This window comes from Erinaceus europaeus (genome assembly GCF_950295315.1).
Source record: "Erinaceus europaeus chromosome 6 unlocalized genomic scaffold, mEriEur2.1 SUPER_6_unloc_23, whole genome shotgun sequence".
Classification (NCBI taxonomy): Eukaryota; Metazoa; Chordata; class Mammalia; order Eulipotyphla; family Erinaceidae; genus Erinaceus; species Erinaceus europaeus.
Window position 1 is genome coordinate 299,153 of NW_026647129.1, and position 12,169 is coordinate 311,321.

At 43.5% G+C, this 12,169-nt stretch overlaps 1 long non-coding RNA gene across 1 annotated transcript; it reads left to right on the forward strand.

The window, feature by feature from the left end:
* Positions 1-230: 230 nt before the first annotated feature.
* On the forward strand, positions 231-8,879 carry LOC132536160 (uncharacterized). The gene is made up of 3 exons (XR_009547829.1): positions 231-324; positions 4,304-4,367; positions 8,750-8,879. It is a non-coding gene; the product is annotated as an uncharacterized LOC132536160 (long non-coding RNA).
* Positions 8,880-12,169: the final 3,290 nt, after the last annotated feature.

Consider the following 12,169-nt stretch of genomic DNA (forward strand, 5'->3'; position numbering starts at 1 on the left):
GGCACCAAGCCCCAGCAACAGCCCTTGGGGGAAAAATAAAAAGTTCCTCAGCATAAACTAACAGTTTCCCTCAGTTAATTGTCATCCTTACAAATGGTGTTTTCACAGGTCCCTGTCCCTTATGATTTACTGAGGTAACCTAGAAAAAAATGGTAAATGTAAAAGGATCATTCAGAATCCCCTCAGGTACTGTATCTGGACTCACCATTTCATGGTCTTTTACCACCCTTAAGGAACCCTTCCATCTGGAGCAGATGACTTCAGAGACCCCAGGGCAGCAGGTCTGCAAGGCCAGGCAGTAGAGAAGGAGCCAGCAGGGGAGAGGTGAGCCCCAGCCTTCCCAAAGTGCCTCCTCTGGGATGTCTCCCTTTCTGAAGCAGGATCATGACACAGGACCATTCGCATGTGGGGGGTGCGGGGGTTCAGGGAAGGTTACAGGCAGGGACCCAATTCTCATCCCAAGTAATTTCTAGAAAGGTATTTTATTTTGGGAATTGCTCTAGGTCAGTGTGGCCAACCCTTTTTCTGCCAGGGGTGACATGGATATTTAAGAGATAATTTACAGGCCCTACAATTATCAGCTTGAACATGAGCATTGGATGCTATGTGCTGACTTTGATTCCCAGATGAAATGACTCCCTGGGTCTCGTGTTGTCCACAGGCTAGAGGTGGCTTTTATTCCAGATGCCCAGATCCTGTCCTCCATGGGCTGCTCTGTAGGTGCATTGTTCTGTCATTAGAGCAGGACCTTTAGGGCCTGGGAAGACACCTTCCCCACCCCAGTGTGTGTCCAGTATCCTGGCCACCCTGGGAGCAGATGCACTGCCAGGCCTGTCAATCCATACTTGTAGTGGGGAACTCCCATGCACAGAGAGTATTGGGGGGGGTGAAATGGACTGAGCACAGCCTGGGCTGAAGTGGCCTTGACTCAGCTAGAATGTGGCTCTGACCTCACTCCACTGACTTACTTCTCACATATTGACTGGATGTTGATTGTCAGGACTATTTGTTTTTAATTCAACAGCTTCATATTCCCCCATGATTCCATGTTATGCTTCTAATATTCCTACTACAGAAAAAAAAAAGATTCGATAAGCTTTTGCATCAGTGGAAGGGCAAAAGGCTCTCTTAGATAAAGCACTACCTTGCTTTTGTATGACAAAGCCTCAAGCCTAGACCCTCCATGTTGAAAAAAGCTTTGGCACCATCTCTCTCTCTGTCTCTCTGTCTGTCTATTTGTCTGTCTCTTCGCCCCTCTGTTTTTCTGTCTCTATCTTGAGAAAAAAGATCTTACACCAAGAATGAAAATCGTATAACATACCTTTTATTAAGATGACTCTTACTTTATTAACATATAGTTCAGCTTTTTGTTCTTGTTGTTGTTGTCAATAACATTCTTACTTCACTGAAACCTGAGGAAACTGTACTTGAATCTTGCCTTAACAGATGATGAAGGATGAAGTTGCATTAAATTAACTTGTTTAATCATCTCCATTTGCCCTGCCCCCGCAAAAATAAAATAGACCATCTATTGTCATCAGTCACAGAAAATCAGAGTCTACACCAGGGCATGTCTATCTGTAATTAACAATACAGCTGAGCCTGACAGTCCTTCTCGGGATGAGACTCCTTTTCTGACTGTCTGTGTTCTGGAGTCACTATTGTAAGATTGCACAAAGGCTCTGTTCCATCAAGGAATAGAGCGTTCTTGCCGAAAGCCTTTGTAAGAGACTATATTTGGGTTCCATTTTAGAAGTCTTGGGTCTCAGGTAGGAAAACCAGGATGCGTGTATCAACTCATCTATAAACAAATATTCCCATGATGATGTAGGAGAATCCCCGGATGTATTAAATAGGAGTTTGCTGTCCCCTCCTGTCTGTCCTACTGAGCCTCAGTAGGAAGTGGACCTGCCCCAGGCCCCATATTTAGCTGTCCTCCATTCTCTCCAAGCCTCTACTGAGCAGACAGGAACCTCCTCCTCTGCTCCTCCCAGAGCTCAGTGTCTTGTTCACAGGTGTCCTTGCTGATGGGCGAGTCCCCTGGTTGGGATTCCATGGCATTACCAGGAACTCCCAGGCCCTGGGAACCCTGTTGGATGAGCAGAACTTCTCCCCTTGTATCAGCAAGAAGCCACCTGACAGCAATCCCTGTTCATGCAGATGCGCGTGGCCCTGGTGATACTGCGGTGCCCGTCCATGCTGGCCCTGGGTGCAGCTCAGTGTCCCCCATCCGTGCGGGTCTGTAGTAGCCTGGGTGCCGCAGTGCACCACAGTACAGCGGGATGGCCCTGCATCACCCCAGTTACATCTTCATTGCGGTGACTGGCCTCATAATATGTGTCAGTATCCCCTAGAGATGCCCGCTAGCCATATGCTGCTGGGCATTTCAGTGTATCTTTTCCCATTTGTTTTTATTATTTTTTTTTATATTTTCCCTTTGGTTGCCCTTTTTTATTGTTGTTGTAGTTATTAGTATTGATGTCGTCATTGTTACACAGGACAGAGAGAAATAGAGGAGGGGAACAGACGGGGAAAGACACCTGGAGATCTGCTTCACCGCCTGTGAAGCGACTCCCCTACAGGCAGGGAGCTGGGGGCTCAAACTGGGATCCTTCAGCAGGTCCTTGCATTTTGCGCCTCATTGGTATAGATTGCGCTGCATCCTGCATGAATAAAGAGATACTGCATACAGCTCAACCATGAGTCCCTTGTCATCTGTTACAAATCCACTGCTCCTGGAAGCTGTTTTTCACATTTCATTGCCCTTGTTGTTGTTGTTGTTGTTATTGTTATAGCTGTTGTTGTTGGATAAGACAAGAGAATCTCAAAGAGGACAGGAAGCAGAAAGGGGGAGAGAAAGACACCTGCAGACCTGCTTCACTGTTTGTGAAGTGACCTCCCACATACTCAGGTTGTTGTTTTCGAAGGGCTGGCTTCACGGGCGGGTAACAGATGACAAGGGACTCATGGTTGAGCTGTATGCAGTATCTCTTTATTCATGCAGGATGCAGCGCAATCTATACCAAGCTAAGCTAAACTAACACAACTACCAACTCACAACTCACTAAAACGAACAGTGTTGTCTTTATATACTTTCCAAGTAGGGTGTAAACAAGATGTGACATACAGAGGGTGGAGAGAAAAGTGACTGGTGAAAATCAGGGTATGACAAGGAGAGGGGGCGGAGCAGGCAAGAATTCTACCACTGAACCACCAATGCCCTGGAGGGAGGGTGGTGCATGTTAACAGAGGTTATGTAAATAGAATACAGTGTTATGTAAATAGAATGCAGTGTTAAGCAGGGGGTATTTAAACCAAATGAAACAGAAAAGATTTTTAGAAGTAGAATTAGAAACATACCAACAACAGGTGAGGTTCTGGGGCCTCAAACTGGGATCTTTATGCCAGTCCTTGTGCTTTGAGCCATATGTGTTTTACCTACTGTGTACCACCAGCCCCCAGTATTTGCCTTTAATGACTTTGGTGTACCTTACTAATAATGAGACTATTTCTCATATAGACTCAGATTAATAATTTGATCAGTTTTTTCAGAAATGCATTTCTTTAGATCATGCTCAGAGCTATATTTATCTTTTAAAATATTTTTTTATGAGATGCCTGATTTTATATATATGGAGACAGAGGCAAAGGCAAGGACAGAGAAACAGAGAGACGGCATACCCAGCACCCATCTGGCTGGAATGATTCCCTAAACTCTCTCCCCTCTCTCCAACCAAGGAGATGTCCTCATCCCTACTCCCTGCCTGTCCTGGGACCCTCTGCCTAGTAATTACCACCTCAGTTTTTTGCCTAGTTAACATGAATTCTAGATCATTTGAGACATGGTCTCTACTCTTGAAAGTTGCTCACACTTTCAAGGCATTTACTCCTCGCCCCTACAATAAGGAGCACTTTGACTGCTATGTGGATACAATATATTTCCTTGCAAGAAAATATTTTAAACTATGATCCATATTTAAACTTGATTTGCAAAGAGCTGAATTTGCTAGAATATATATCTCTCATTTACAAGGAAACAGTCACACTGCAAGAAGAAATACAAGTGTTGACATTAGTCTTTTAAACATATATTGTTCTTATGCATTCAGTTAAAGAGTTACTGAAATCAGCAATGTTTACTCTCCAACCATAGTGAAGTCTGTGGAGCTAAAAGAATTTATATTTTTAGTTGATTCATTCTTTGTGAACCTTAGGGAAGCTAAAGACAAGTTTTCTTCAAGTAGATCTTGTGAAAGGTGGGTTGTAACTCCAGTTTTTTTTTGTTTTTTTTTTTTAATTCAAGGTTCCTGCACAGCATTAGATGTGTCTGACTTCTAAGGAAAATGAGACTCCAGACACATTGATGGGTAAGTGTCAAGATATTCTAAGTTAGGATGGTTAGATTTAAAATAGCAGTTCAAAACTCTCTCAATAGCTGCTGTTTAGTATTAAGCTTAATTGTCTTCACACATTTCATCCATCCTGACCAGCCCTTACTGTGGCACAAAAGTCAAACCTGACTTCCTAAAAGTTTTCTTTAATACAGTGAAGAATATACCAATTTGTAAATCTTGGGAACAATATAGTTGTTGGGTCTTTCTATTCATTTTGTCATCACAGTGTAATTTGTTTTAGGTAAAATGCTTTATTAAAATAATGAAAATAGAAAACAGGCATTGTACAATGTAAAGGCATCAATACCCCTGTCCCAAATTCACCTGTTCCCAGTGTCTTTTTCATCCCCTTTCCACATTTTCGGCTACATGTTCTCAGGAAAAAAAAAAAAAAAAAAACAAAAAAAACCTCAGACCTGCACCTCTGCACCTCTAGCCATGCTTGATGGTTGCTAGCCAGAGAGGTGAAGTCTTCTCTCTATTTTTTTTCACCAAGAAGTGCTGTCTTGAAAAAATGTTTTGAGAGAGAGGCTGGGTGGTGGCACACCCATTTGAGAGCACATGTTACAATGCTAAAGGACTCAGGTTCAAGCCCCTGTTCCCCACCTACAGGGGGAAAGCTTCATGAGTGGTGAAGCTGTGCTGCAGGTGTCTTCCTGCATATCACCCCTTTCCCTCTCAATTTTTGGCTGTCTTTATCCCATCAATAAATAAATAAAGATAATAAAAATTTAAAAAACATATATGTTGAGGGGGCTGGCGCTGTACCCTGTTAAGCACACATAGTAGTCAGCACAAGGACCTATGCAAGAATCAAGGTTTATCCCACTCCCCACCTCAGGGGGGTTGCTTCACAATAGTGGAAGCTGGTCTGCAGTTGTGTCCATCTTTCTCCCTCTCTCTCCACTCTCAATTTCTGTATTATCCAATAAAATTAAAAATAGGCCGCCAGAAAATGTGGATTCTTATTAAGCCCAAGGAATAAATAACCCTGGAGGCAAAAAAAAAAAAAAACAGGAAAAGAAAAAAAATGTTAATCGATTTATTCATTTACTTCACTAATCATGTCTTTCTTTCTTGATGTTTAAAGAAATACAGATTACACTCTCTATTCCTCACAGCTTTTTATTTTCAGTATGGGATTCCGCTAGTCTATTTATTTGTTTATTCCTTTTGGTTGCCCTTGCTAGTATATTTCTTTACAAAAAAGGCCCTTGTATTTCTGAGACTCCTTTCAAATGAGGTCACACCTCTGAGTCTACACAGAAGTATTTCTTGAACCCCGGTTCCATGGCAAATTGTCCTCAGCATTTGAACACCTCTGCACTTGGTGTTTCTCAGACTGAGTTCCCAGCCCTCTTAGTGATGTGCATTTACAGTCCAAGTTAAATTCTCAAGAAGATCAGAGTTGAAAGATACTTTCCTCTCTATACCTCAGAAATGAGCTCCATTTCCCAGACTGCAAGCTAGAGCAATGTCAGAGGACTGTGAGCTGCTTAGTGCAGCATCCTCAGTGCCCATCTGCCAGGAGCCATTTCTCTGCTTAATAGATGATAAGCTTTGAGACAATGGAATCCCTGGAGACAAGTGTTAATTCCCCCATGGGCAGGCCATTTTCCCTCAGGTAAACCATTTATCAGTAATCAAGTGAGTCAACACACAGTTTGGTTTCTGCCATTTGTTGCAAGGAACATTCTGATTTGAAGTTTGCTCCCCCTCCCCCTCCTCCAGCATTCCCTCTCCTTCCCTAAAGCCTTATAATGCCTGTGAACACAATCAAATTTTGCAGCTTGATCAGAAACCTGTCTTGCTTCATTGTTCGTGTCTTGTGTCCCTTTCATTGCAGGTTTTTTAGGTTCCTAGCCCCTGTTCACCGCCCTGCTGGTCGGGGCACCCATCCAGAATGACGTTCTGCAACTTTCTTTCCTTCTCCCCCTCCTCCTTTCTCTACTCTTTCTCTTTCTCTCATTAAGAAATGAACCGTCCCACCTACAAAGGAGTCACTTCACAGGTAGTGAAGCAGGTCTGCAGGTGTCTGTCCTTCTCTCCCCCTCTCTGTCTTCCCCTCCTCTCTCCATTTCTCTATCCTATCCAACAATGACATCAACAATAATAACTACTACAACAATAAAAACAACAAGGGCAAGAAAAAGGAAATAAATAAATAAATAATTTAAAATGTCTTTAAGAAAACATTTTAGGAAAAAAAAAGAAAAAGAAATGTACCACATTTTTAAAACTCAAATCCACACCACAGCAAACTGTCTTTCTCTAATTTGGGAAGGGCAAGGGAAAGCAATCCTGAGCATGAAGTACTAGCCGCTGTTTTTATGCACAGTTACTCCCTGTGTCAGCTCTGGCTTTGTACTTGGCTTCTGGGTTTTCAGTCCCCTGTGTTCTCTCTTTGGTGACTTCATGGGCTGGGAGGAGCAGTGGGATGGGAGCATAGAGCAAGGTGCCTGCTGTTCTTTTGTAGCCCTGACAAGGAGAAGGACACTCTAGGACTGGCACAGAGCTCCCACAGCAAAGTTCATTTTATTGTGTAGGTAGCCCCAGGTTCACACCCTAGGTGCACATCAGATCAGCTCAAACAGCACAGAGGGGAGACTCCATGATCAGTGGAGGCTTGCAGTGAGCCTGGATCTCTTATCTCAAAACCTCTGTCTCTCTCTCTCTTTCTCTGCCTCCAGGGCTATTGCTGGGTCTCTGTGCTCTGCACTATGAATCCACTGCTCCTAGAGGCTATTTCCTCTTTTGTTGCTCTTGTTCTTTATTGTTATTATAATAGTTTTTGTTATTACTATCATTGTTGTTAGACAGGACAGAGAGAAATCTAGTGAGGAGAGGAAGAGAGAGAGGGCAGAGAAAGACATACACCTTCAGACCCGCTTCTCCACTTATGGGCCAGGGGCTCGAACCGGGATCCTTAGGCCAGTCCTAGAGCTTCACACCATGTGCACTTAACCTGCTGCACTAGCGCCCGGCCACCTTGTCTCTTTTTAAAGGATTCAAAAGAAAAGATCTTCTGGAATAGTGGGTCACAAGACATAGCAGTTAAGTAAATAATAAAAGAAAAGAAACATTTAAAGTCTCTTAGACTGACCTCATGTGTCAGTATAGTGAGCAGAGCAATTCCACACAATGCATTGCAGTTATTTAATCACAGCAGCCATCAGTGTTCCTACCTTCATTTGTTTGACTTCTTAACAGATCTCTGTAAAGGAACAGTTTAGAAGGGCAATGTAAGTTTACAGGCAGTGGCATATCTGGTAGAGCGCACAGATTACAGTGCACAAGCATCCAGGTTCAAGTCCCTAGCCCCCACCTGCAACAGGGAACCTTGATGGACAGTGAAACAGAACTACAGGCTCCAGTCTATCTCTCTACCCCCCTATCTCTCCTCTCAATATCTCTTATCTTTATTCACAAGAAATAATAAATCAAATCTTTTCTAAAGAAGGACACATTTAGTGTCAGAACTGACAATAATCTGCCATAGATATAAAGCTCTCAATGGTATTGGGCATGGATGAGCAGGAGTGTTCTCAGGCACGATCCTATCAGAAGTTACTAATGGGCCCAGGAGAAGAGCCCTCTTACTGCACAGTCACCTGCTTTTCCTGTGCCAGATCCAGGTTCAAGCTTAATCCTCATCACATGATGGAAATAATTGTCAGTGTTGTGTTGCTGCTTTTCTCTCTCTCCCTCTCCCTCTCCCTATCTTTATCTTTCTCCCTCTCTCTCTCTCTGCTATCCTGTAACTCAGTGGAGCTGGTTACTGGCACCATGAATTCACTGGTCCTGTCAGTCATTTTCCTTTTTTTTTGTCTATTTTATTGAATAAAGATATATTGGAGGGGAAAAAAGAGAATAGAGAATGATAGACACCTGCAGCGTGTTTCATCTCTAAGCATGTTGGGAACTTGGACTCAAACCCAGATCCTTGCACATGGTCATGTGTGCACTCAGCCTGGTGCCCCACCTCCCAGCCTCTTGTTGTTATTTTTGATCTATCTCCCTCCTCTACTGGAAGAAAGACAAACCCAGTGCAATGTCACCCCAGATATCACGTAATATAAAGTTCCTATTGCACCCTGTACCAAGGGATGTCTGCATTCTAAGCAAGGGAACCTGGGAAGCCTGCTCCCATGGACTCAGCAATTTCTATGCCTGGGCACCTGCTTTCTGTAGGGTTTCCCTGGCTGAGTGCAGTGATCCTCCCACAGACACAGTGGCTCCATCCTGAGGCCCAGTGGGAGGACCTAAGGCACCATGTGGGCACTAGCTTAAGGTGAGTTGGCCTGATTGGTACCATTCTTCAGCCTGAGTCTGCATGTTGACTGTTCTCGCTGTAGGGCATCAACAAGACTGTGGATAGGAAATGAGTGAGCTGCCAACTATTGAGCTGCTGAGCCGGAGACCACAAGACTCCACTTCTGTCCCCATCATCGCAGAGCCCTGCCAACTGGAGCAGACCTCTGAGGAGAACTCAGGTCAGTGTGTCCTCAGGCCCAGACACTGAGTAGGAACCAGCAGGGAGCACTGGTGAACCCCAGCCACTCTGCAAGTGTCCCCTCTGGGCCCATGACTGCCATCCTGATGTGGCTCCTGACATTGAAAGCCACCTGTAGGGGTGAGGGGGTGGTACAGGCAGGGACCAAGACCCACCCACAGTCCAACTTGGGGACACTTCCTGTTGTGAAATCAGACCCAGCTCACTGCTAGGGAGGGTGTTTATTTTTCAGTGGCTGTAGGTAGATAGTGGCTCCTCCTCTTTGTCTCTGGAGCCTCTCTCACACAGGACTCTGTCTCTGTGCACTGTGTCTCTTACCAGACCAGAGTGCAAGAAAGTGAAATGTATACATATCATAAATCCTCGCATTTCCCCTTGTAAAGGGCCCAGGGATTTGTACTCAGTCTTCATGCTGGGGAACATGTACTCTCTGTTATCCCAGATTCACCCTGGTCCCTTTTGGAATTTCTGAAAGCAGCAAGGTGTTCATCACCTCCTGTTCGTGAAAGGCTCAGGCTGTAGCTAGAGGACCGACAAGTCCAGGCTCCCACAGTGGATTAAGTTCAGACATCACAGAATATTAAGGGAGCCATTGTGTTAAAACCTTGGCTGTTCAACTTCAGTTGAGAAGTCACCATAAACAACCTGTCTGCATTGCCTGTCCTGACCAGTCTGAACACTTGCTAGAGTCTGCTGGTGACTGGTAACTTTGCAATAGTTACTCAACTCACACAAGGTAGCAAAGGGTATTGATGAGGTGCTTTCTGGTCATAAATACATGTGGCAGTATACAAATATATATATATAGAGAGAGAGAGAGGAAGAGAGAGAGGGAGAGGGAGAGAGACATGAAGGAGGGAAGAGAAGGAATGTATAAAAAAACAAAAGAAATGAGAACTAAGGAACAATCTGGCCCATTTGATGTCAAAGAGAGGAATCTGACTGATCCCCACTAAAGAGAGACCAGGTGGCAGTGCTGGCCTTGTGATTGCAGACAGATAGACACTGTGTCACACAGGGACTGTGGGCCCTTTCCCACATTGGAAGCCCAGAGCGGGCCAGTCAGAGTCAATGTTACATTAGAAGCATTTGAATGAAATGTTGGTGTCAGGTAAGTTGAGACAGCAATGCCTTCTAGCTGTGGGAAATACACATACACAGACACACACACACACACACGCGCGCGCACGAGCGCGCGCCCAACTTAGGCACACACAGAAAGGAAATAAGCAGAGGAATTAAAAAACTGCCATGCAAAAGGAGACAAATAGGTCTCCAAAGTGATGAGTGCACAGGTGGGTCCAAATCCGGGAGCAACCCCGAAGGTTAACAGAGGGGAGTGTTTTAAATGCTTGTGGTCCATATACACAAGGGAAGTCTACTCACCCATTGAAGATGGAGAAATCATCCTCTTGCGTCCTGCTGTATGGAACTTCAGGTGGCCATGTTTAGTACCATTTGTTGGAAGGAGAAAGATGAGTATTTGGCAATCTCACTTATAGATGGAACTTAAGAAATAAGGAAGAGTTTCAAGGCCCTGGCTCCCCACCTGCAGGGGAGTCTCTTCACAGTCAGTGAAGCAATTCTGCCAGTGTCTATCTTTCTCTCCCCCTCTCTGTCTTCCCCTCCTCTCTCCATTTCTCTCTGTTGTATCCCACAACAACATCAACATTAACTACAACAATAAAACAAAAAGGGCAACAAAAGGGAATAAACCAATAATTATATTTTTTAAATGCCCTTTCCCTTCATTTAAAAAAAATTAGCAAGAAAAAAGCCAGATACATGGCAGAATTTAGACTGGGCTTGGCCTGTTGCAACAAGACCAGGCCTTGTGCTGTAACAGGAAGAGGAAGAGTGGGTGCTGGAGATACCCACTCTGCCCAAGGGTGGCAGAAAGGCTAAGATGGCTGTGGAGTCAGTGTGCAGGTGACTGTCAGAGACGGGGAGAAATTGTGCCCACTTGATAACTACTATTTTTAAATCATTCTTTCTCAAGTAGAAAAAAAAAACTGAAAGGAATTTTGAAGATTAACAATAGGCTGTTTTGAGTTGAGGTAGATTCATAAACCAGTGTTTCAGAAATTGATATCTTCCCTTTTTCAAAATGTGTTGCAACACCTTGTCTTCCACCGGAGTCCACTGAACTCCCTGCACCCCATCTGCAGACTCTGGGGACTAAGCACTAAACTCTAGTTTTCCACACAAAGAACTTCTACTGTCCTTAATTTAAACTAGATTTTATGGACAGATGTTACTTTCCTAATTCAGGTGGCTCACTTATGTATTGTTAGGATTAAACTGAAGTTATGTAGAATACAGTTTTTAGATCAGTATATAGTGCATAGTAATAGCCTCTCAGTCATTTATTTTTATTTCCCTAAATGTATTGTTCTTAATTTTACAAATACCTCATGTGTTTTAGATTTTGCCCATTTGGCTTTGGCTGGAATTCAATTACTCTGCCGGTCCTTGTCTCATCATCTAGTGGGTAACAACCTTTTCCAAAATGGGCCAGGGAGTGAGTTACTGTTGTTTCCTTTCTCTTAAAGTTAATAATACCGGGTGGGGGAGAGAGCATAATGGTTATGCAAACAGAGTCTCATGCCTGAGGCTCCTAAGTCCCAGGTTCAATCCCCCATGCCACCATAAGCCAGAACTGAGCAGTGCTCTGGTGTTTCTCTGTGTGTGTGTGTGTGTCTCTCTCTCTGCATTGCTCTCAAAAAATAAATAAAATTAATTTAAAAAAAAAGATTAGAATACCATTCCAGGCACACATGAGAAAACTCCATTTATTCTGGACTATGAATGCCCTAACACAGTAAGGATTAATACTCTTCTGAAATCGCTTCTAGAAAGGTTTTGCAGTACATCTGGTGTCTCTGCTAGAATTATTTTATCTCCAAGAATTTAAAGTATTAACTTAGTGCTATTAGTCATAGGAAATATTCAAAGGCTGTAGCAATACAAAAACCATCCTTGATTAGGTAGCATCATGAATGAATCTCAGCTTGTAAGGAAGTGTGTATCTGTATATATACACATACACATAGTTGTATGAGAAGTTTTTGCTAAGGAACTCAGTGTTCTAAGAAACATTTAAGATTGTTTTATGTACTGCATAATCCTGAAGTGTGAGGGCTTTATTTACATTTATGGTTTTTCATTCCATCAGTGAATGTCCCTCTCTAGTTAAGTGGAATTGTACTGCATTTATACTTCAAGCATTATTAACTTTGTGGATCTAGGACCTCCTGTATGC